We start from the raw sequence: 8,980 nt of genomic DNA, 5'->3' as shown, positions 1-8,980 counted from the left end.
CTAGAGCAAGAGTGATACGTACCATCTTCCTGGAGCAGAATGAAGCAGGAAGAGGTGTTAAGCGGATAGGGGAAGGAAGAACAAACCAATGTCCCATCTCTTAACCTAACTAAGCAGTCTTAACAGGAAGTCAATTCCTCAGATGGGCGCATAAATATGAGATGTATGTTTTGAGTGAAATGGACACGGAGAATCCAAGGAGGATGGTATGCGTCATTTTGTAAGGTGGAATAGGATTTAGGAATTTCACCTATTTCTTCTCTTTTCTAATTAAAAAAAAAAAGTCGCTAAGACAATGGGTAGAAGTTCCTGTCATGACTCAGCGGAAAAGAATCCAACTAGGAACCATGAGGACACGGGTTCGATTCCTGGCTTTGCCCAGTGGGTTGAAGATCCAGCGTTGCCGTGGCTGTGGTGTGAGTCGCAGATGTGGCTCAGATCCCAGTTGCTGGGGCTGTGGTATAGGCAAGCAGCTGTAGCTCCGATTAGACCCCTAGCCTGGGAATCTCCATACACCACAGGTGTGGCCCTAAAAAGCAAAAAAAAACAATGTGTAGCTCCCCCACCCCAAGAATCTGACAATTTGCAGTTCTATTTAAGTATTTACTTAAATCTTTTAATGTTTCCAGTTTGGTTTTAGGAATGTTTGGGTCAGAATAAGTGTCCATTGAGTTCCAAAATTCCTACCATGAATGTCCTTTCATTTCATGTTGTCTGTTGAAGACATATCGAACACAGGAACCATTAGAACTCTTCCTGCTAACTGAAGCTTACCAGGAAGTAATGTTGACGTGAATACTTGACCAGAAGTTAAAACATTCTGGGTGGCGTTCTCGTTGTGGCTCAATCCAACTAGGAACCATGAGGTTGCGGGTTCCGTCCCTGGCCTTGCTCAGTGGGTTAAGAATCCGGTGTTGTCGTGACCTGTGGTGTAGGTCGCAGACACGGCTCGGATGCCTCGTTGCTGTGGCTCTGGTGTAGGCTGGCAGCTACAGCTCTGATTCGACCCCTAGCCTGGGAACCTCCATATGCCGTGGAAGCGGCCCTAGAAAAGACAAAAAAAAAGCCCTTTTTAAAAAGTTGTTTCAGGTCCTAGTTAAAGTTCTAATTTTAACGCAGTATTAGGGAGTACTAGGATAAAAAAAAGGTGAAAAGAGACAGACTACAAAAGGCCTTAAGGAAAAACTAGTAAAAAAAAAAAAAAACCTAAAAACTCCCTTTTTTACAGATAAGCAAACTATAACCCAGACAGATGACATTGCCAGTTCCTAGAGCAGAAAGAAATCTTTAGAAAGCTTTTATCTCTGAAACTTGGAAGCAGAAAACTGAACTCATTTTCCTTTTTCTGCTGTTGCATTATAGGGCAATACCTGTGGCATGTGGAAGTTCCCAAGCTAGGGAACCATTGGAACTACAGCTGCCAGCCTACATACACCACAGCCATAGCAACTGGGGATCCAAGGTGAGTCTGCAACCTACACTGCAGCTCATGGCAACGCTGGATCCTTAACCCGCTGACCAGGGCCAGGGATTGAACCTTCGTCCTCATGGATATCAGTCGTGCTTATTACCACTGAGCCACAACAGGAACTTCCTGAACTTTTTTTTTTTTTTTTTCCTGTCTTTTTAGGGCTGCACTTGCAGCATATGGAATTTCCCAGGCCAGCGGGTGAATCGGAGCTGTAGCTGCTGGCCTGTACTACAGCCACACCAGATCCAAGCTGTGTCTTTGAGCTACACCAAAGCTCATGGCAACACTGGATCCTTAACCCACTGACCAAGGCCAGAGATCAAACATGCCTTCTCATGGACGCTAGTCGGTTTTGCTACCACTGAGCCAGGGGAGGAAGTCCCTGAACTCATTCTCTTGATTAAACAAATGTAGGAAAAAACTTCATTGTCAGAAATAAGTGCTTTTGGGAGTTCCTGTTTTGGCTCGGCTGTAATGAACCTGACGAGTATCCATGAGGATGAGAGATCAATCCCTGGGCTCACTCAGTAGGTTAAGGATTCAGCATTGCTGTGAGCCATGTAGTTTGCAGACACAGTTCAAATCTGGTGTTTCTGCAGCTGTGGTGTAGGCTGGCAGCTGCAGCTCTAATTTGACCCCTTGCCTGGGAACTTCCACGTTTCGTGGGTGTGGCCCTAAAAAGACAGAAAAAAAGTGTTTTTGCTTATACGAAAGGATTTATTACAAACGTGTATAAATAATTTATACACAACTTCAAAAATGTATTGTTTGAATAAGACCTAAAAGGAGTATATATATATATATATATTATTGTTCACTATAAGGTACTCATAATGAGGAGTTTCCATCATGGCTCAATAGTTAATGAACTTGACTAGTATTCATGAGGACGTGGGTTTGATCCCTGGCCTAGCTCTTTGGCTTAAAGATCCAGCGTTGCCATGATCTGGTTGCAGACATGGCTCAGATCCCAAATTGCCCGTCACTGTGGCTGTGGCATAGGCTGGCAGTTACAGCTCTGACTTGTCCCCTAGCCTGGGAACCTCCACATGCCAAGGGGTGCTGCCCTAAAAGAAAAAAGACAAAAAAAAAAGTACTCATAATGAGACTTAATCCTTGTTATCTTAAGTTTTTTTGTTTGTTTTTGTTGTTATTTTGGTTTTTTGTCTTTTTGCCTTTTCTAGGGCCACTCCTGCAGCATATAGAGGTTCCCAGGCTAGGGGTCTAATCGGAGCTATAGCCACCAGCCTATGCCAGAGCCACAGCAATGCAGGATCAGAGCCTCGTCTGCAACCTACACCACAGCTCACGGCAATGCCAGATCCTTAACCCACTGAGCAAGCTGGGGATGGAACCCGCAACCTCACGGTTCCTAGTCGGATTCGTTAACCACTTAGCCACGACGGGAACTCCTGTTTTTGTTTTTGTTTTGACTGGGTAACTTTTTTTTAATTACTCTATGAATTTTATTACATTTATAGTTGTACAACAATCATAACAATCCAATTTTATAGCATCTCCATCCCAAACCCCCAGCGCATTCCCCCACTCCCCAAGTTTTTTATTTATTAATAAGCCTTTTGTTTTTGGCCACACCTGTGGCATTTGAAGTTCCCATTGTGGCTCAGCAGAAACAAATCTGACTAGCATCCATGAGGACGAAGTTTCGATCCCTGGCCTCACTCAGTGGGTTAAATAATTGGTGTTGCCATGAGCTGGGGTGTAGGTCACAAACTCTGCTTGGATCCAGAGTTGCTGTGGTTGTGGTGTAGGCCAGGGCTCTAGCTCTGATTTGAACCCTAGTCTGAGAACCTCCATATGCCAAGGGTGCTGCCTTAAAAAAAAAAAAAAATCCTGATTTTGTGTGGTAGCACAAAAGACCTCAAATGGCCAAAGCAATATTGAGAAAGAAAAACAGAGCTGGAGGAAACAGGCTTCCTGACTTAGGACTTTACTATAAAGCTACAGTCACCAAAAAAGTATGGTACTGGCACAAAAACAGAAATAAAGATCAGTGGAACGGCATAGAAAGCCCAGAAAACCCGCCCACCTATGGTAAATCTGTGACAAAGGAGGTAAGAATATACAATGAAGACAAGACAGCCTCTTCAAAAAATGGTGCTGGGAAAACTGGACCTCTACATGTAAAAGAATAAAATTAGAACACTAATACCATGCACAAGAATAAATCAAAATGGATTAAAGACCTAAACATAAAACTGGATACTATAAAACCCTTAGAGGAAAACATAGGGGCAGAATATTCTTTGACATAAATTGCAGCAATATTTTTTTTTCTGTCTTTCTAGGGCCTCACCTGTGACATATGACAGTTCCCAGGCTAGGAGTTGAATCAGAGCTGCAACTGCCTGCCCATGTCACAGCCACAGCAACAAGAATCCGAACTGTCTGTGGTCTACACCACAGCTCATGGCAACACCGGATCTTCAGCCTACTGAACAAGGCTAGGGGTGGAACCTGCACCTTCATGGATGCTAGTCAGATTCATTACCAATGAGCTCCAATAGGAACTCCAGCAATATCTTTCTTGATCCACCTCCTAGGGTAACTTAAATTTTCCTGATCCTATACAGTATTGACCATCATGTTCAATAAGCATTGCCTCCTTTATCAGAACAAGTTTATAAGTGGATTTTATTTTATTTATTTATTTATTTATTTATTTATTTATTTATTTTGTCTTTTTGCCTTTTCTAGGGCTGCTCCCGTGGAACATGGAGGTTCCCAGGCTAGGGGTCCAATCGGAGCTGTAGCCACCAGCCTACACCAGAGCCACAGCAACTCGGGATCCGAGTAGCGTCTTCAACCTACACCACAGCTCACAGGAACACTGGATCCTTAACCCATTGAGCAAGGCCAGGGATCAACCCCGAAACCTCATGGTTCCTAGTCGGATTCATTAACCTCTGCGCCACAACGGGAACTGTAGGAAAGTAGACTTTAGAAATGAGGAATATGAGGCTTAGAGTAAGTAATTTGCCCCAAGGTTGTAGCTAGTAAGTGGTAGGGTTTAATTTTAACTCAGCTTTGTTTGACTGGAGCCCAAACTTACTTGAAACATATGCTGCTTCATTTGTGAAATAGGTGGTAGGGAAAAGTGTGTTCTTTCAAATGACGGTTGGTCTCAGAATAGTTCCTATCAAGGGTGGGGGAAAAAATATAATTGTAATGTATACATGTAAGGATAACCTGACCCCCTTGCTGTACAGTGGGAAAAAAAAAAACTGCAAAATAAAAAAAGAATAGTTCCTATCTTGGGATGCTGTTATCACTTAAAATATCTTGTGAACTTTAGTAATTTCTTCCATAATCTGTTTCAAGTTATGTATATATTTAGTTAATGGCAGTTATTTATCCTCTATAGTGTTCTGGAATTTTAAAAGTCACTTGGAATTTGTGATAGGGAATAAAGTGAGATGATCAAGGTAGAGAATAGCTTTATTTGTTGAAAAATGTGAATATAGGAGTTTCCCATTGTGGCCCAGTGGGTTAAGAACCCAATTAGCATCCATGAGGATGCAGGTTCATTCCCAGGCCACAGTGGGTTGAGGATCCAAGGATTCGGCATTGCCAAAAGCTGTGGCATAGCCCATATCTGCAGCTCTGATTCAATTCCTGGCCCAGGAACTTAAATGCAGATGCAGGCTCAAAAAGAAAAAAGAAAAGAAAAATGTGAATATAAAGTAATTGGAGGAGTTCCCGTAGTGGCACAGTGGAAACGAATCTGACTAGGAACCATGAGGTTGTATGTTTGTTCCCTGGCCTCACTCAGTGGGTTAAGGATCTGGTGTGGCCGTGAGCTGTGGTGTAGGTCGCAAACGCAACTCTGATCTGGTGTTGCTGTGGCTGTGGCGTAGGCTGGCGGCTACAGCTCCAATTAGGCCCCTAGCCTGGGAACCTCCATATGCTGCTGGTACAGCCCTCAAAAAGACCAAAAAAAAAAAAAAGTAATTGGACTGATTTTTCCTCCCTATATGTGTCTTAACTTGATAAATTTCAGGAAATGATGGCAGTATCATTGGATCATAGGCACCAAATAATTATTTTTGGTTACAACAATTATAGTTAACACTGTTTTGCAATCAGGGTGATTTTGCATGTTATTCATCACAATACTAGTAGATTAGATAATACAAATAATTTTATTCAGGGCAGAAAATTCTACTGTACAAAAGAGAAATTTCATCCAGTTGAAATGATCAGGGAAATTTGTATGCAAGAGGCAATTTAAGACAGCTCTGAAAGATGGGTAGAATTTTGGTAAGAGAAGACATTTTAGGCAAAATTAACTACAAATAGAAAATTACAAAATGTATTTAAGGAAAAATAACAGTTTAGAGACCATGGACCAATGGAGGAAAGGCACTGGAGATAATAATGGAAAGTTAGGAGTTTCCATCATGGCGCAGTGGTTAAAGAATCTGACTAGGAACCATGAGTTGCAGGTTCGATCCCTGGCCTTGCTTTGCTCATTGGGTTAAGGATCCAGCGTTGCTGTGAGCTGTGGTGTAGGTCACAGATGCAGCTTGGATCTGGCATTGCTGTGGCTGTGGCATAGGCCAGTGGCTACAGCTCCGATAGATTCCTAGCCTGGGAACCTCCAGATGCCACGGGAGTGGCCCTAGGAAAGGCAAAAAGACCAAAAAAAAAAAAGTAAAGAAAAATAATGGAAAGTTAGATTGGAACCATTGTGGAGGGTCTTAAAAGGTAGTGCTTTTACTTTGTTGATAACAAGGAACAAGTTTTTTGGTTTTATTTATTTATTTATTTAGTCTTTTTTTGCTATTTCTTGGGCCGCTCCCGCAGCATATGGAGGTTCCCAGGCTAGGGGTACAATTGGAGCTGTAGCTGCCAGCCTACGCCAGAGCCACAGCGACGCGGGATCCGAGCCATGTCTGCAACCTACACCACAGCTCATGGCAATGCCGGATCCTTAACCCACTGAGCGAGGCCAGGGATTGAACCCACAACCTCATGGTTCCTAGTCGGATTCGTTAACCACTGCGCCACGACAGGAACTCCTTATTTTGTTTTTTGAGCAGAGGATTACTAGAAGATTAGTCTGATTATGTATATAAGCTGAGAAGACAGACCAAGAAGCTGACTGTGATGCTGTTGATACATAATTTATTAAAATGGTGATGATAACCTTTAAGAGAGGGCAAGGGGAATGGAAGGAAGGGAATTCATGCAAGAAATTTCTAGGTAGAAGTCTACAGAATTTTATAACTAGATGGAAGGGGTAGAATCAAAGATAACCAGGATATCCAACTTGAGTAAATCTAGATGCAGGTGATAAATTTAATCTTTGGGCAATAATGAGCAGAAAAAAGGAGTTCCCGACGTGGCTCAGTGGTTAAGGAATCCAACTAGGAACCATGAGGTTGTGGGTTCGATCCCTGGCTTTGCTCAGTGGGTTAAGGATCCGGCGTTGCCGTGAGCTGTGGTGTAGGTTGCAGACGCGGCTCGGATCCCGTGTTGCTGTGGCTCTGATGTAGGCTGGCAGCTACAGCTCCGATCGGACCCCTAGCCTGGGAACCTCCATATGCCGTGGGAGCGGCCCAAGAAATGGCAAAAAGACAAAAAAAAAAAAAGCAGAAAGATGAGAGACGGGCTAAAAATGGAAATTTGGCTAACACAAGGAGGTAAGAAAACTAGCAATGGGCAAAGAAACAAGCCATTAATTTAGTAGGATCTGATTAAGTATTATTCTTTTTAGGGTTGCACCTATGGCATATAGAAGTTCCCAGGTCAGGGATTGAATCAGAGCTATAGCTGCAGCCTATTCCACAGCTATGGCAACACAAGATCTGAGCTGCGTTTTTTTTTTTTTCTTTTTAGGGCTGTGCCTGTGGCATACAGAAGTTCCTGGGCCAGGGGTCAAACTGGAGCTGCAGCTGCCAGACTATGCCACAGCCACAACAACTCAGGACCCAAACTTGGTCTGCGATCTACACCACAGCTCACTGTGATGCCAGATCCTTAACCCACTGAGTGAAGCCAGGGATGGAACTCACATCCTCATGGATACTAGTCAGGTTTGTAACCTGCTGAGCCCCAGTGGGAGCTCACCATTGGTGTTTTTTTTCTTTTTCTTTTTCTTTTTTTTGAGTGTGCTTCCTTAGCACCTACTGCAGTGCCAAGCTATTTCAATGAGAAAAGAGAAGCAATTGAAGTGAATTTCTGCACATTCTCACCAACAAATCTATCAACCTACCTGGATCACTATCTAGATTCTCTACCTTCTTGCTCCAAGAAAAGAACTGTCTGTGGACCTATTACTTGATCCTAGCCTCTCTCAACTATTCAAGGAAATCAATTCAGCAATTGTCCCTTTTCTATCCTGTATCAGTTTTAGCATCAGCTACATTATTTCCCACCATGGAAAAAAGAAATGACCCTTTTATCCCACATTTCTCTTCAGCTTCAGCTCCATTTCTCCTCTCCTTTTTTTTTAGCCACATCCATGGCATGTGGAAGTTCCCTGGCTAGTGGCCAGTGATCAAATCCAAACCACGGCAGTGACCTGAGGTGTACAATGACAATGCCAGATCTTTACCTGCTGTACCACAAGGGAACTCCCCATTTTGTTTCTTGATTTCTTGAGTGATCTATACATGATAATTCCATATCTCCCATTCTTTCTAGAACCCTCTCCAATCACTTAACTTCCTGGAAACAGCCCTTGTCAAGATCACTAATGACTACTATGTTTGCCAGATCCAGTGGTTATCTCAGTCCTCATTTTATCCAATCTACACAGCAACACCTGACACAATTACTCCCTCCTTTTTTGTCTTTTTAGGGCTGCACTCATAGGTCATGGAGGTTCCCAAGCTAGAGGCAGAATTGGAGCTGTAGCCGCTGGCCTATGCCACAGCCACAGCAACTCCAGATCCAAGCTGCATCTTTGACCTACACCATAGCTCATGGCAATGCCGGATAATTAACCCACTAATCGAGGTCAGGGATCAAAATTGCATGGATGCTAGTCAGATTTGTTTCTGCTAAGCCATGGCGGGAACTCCACTCTCTCCTTCTTGACAAATTTTCATTATATGGCTTTCAGAACATTACTTCCTGGGTTTTCCTTCACTGGTCATTCCTTCTCAATCTCCTTTGAAAGTTACTCCTTATGGCTCAGTCCTTGGACCTCTGTTCTATATGAGCTCACTCACTTCCTGGGCACCCTCATCCATTTCATGGCTTTAAGGTCATCTATATACTAAAAATTGTTTTTTCTTTTCTTTTTTTTAGGGCCACACCCCTGGCATATAGAAGTTCCCAGGCAGGGGTTGAATCGGAGCTGTAGCTACTGGCCTACACCACAGCCACAGCAATGCCAGATTCCAGCTGGGTCTGTGATATACACCACGGCTCATGGAATGCCCGGTCCTTAACTCCCTGAGTAAGGGCAGGGATCAGACCTGCAGCCTCACAAATACTAGTCAGGTTCCTTACCACTGACCAACAACAGGAACTTCCAAA

This window comes from Phacochoerus africanus, chromosome 6 (assembly GCF_016906955.1).
Source record: "Phacochoerus africanus isolate WHEZ1 chromosome 6, ROS_Pafr_v1, whole genome shotgun sequence".
In the NCBI taxonomy this organism is placed as follows: domain Eukaryota; kingdom Metazoa; phylum Chordata; class Mammalia; order Artiodactyla; family Suidae; genus Phacochoerus; species Phacochoerus africanus.
The sequence above is the reverse complement of the archived record's forward strand: the minus strand, read 5'-3'. Positions refer to the sequence as shown.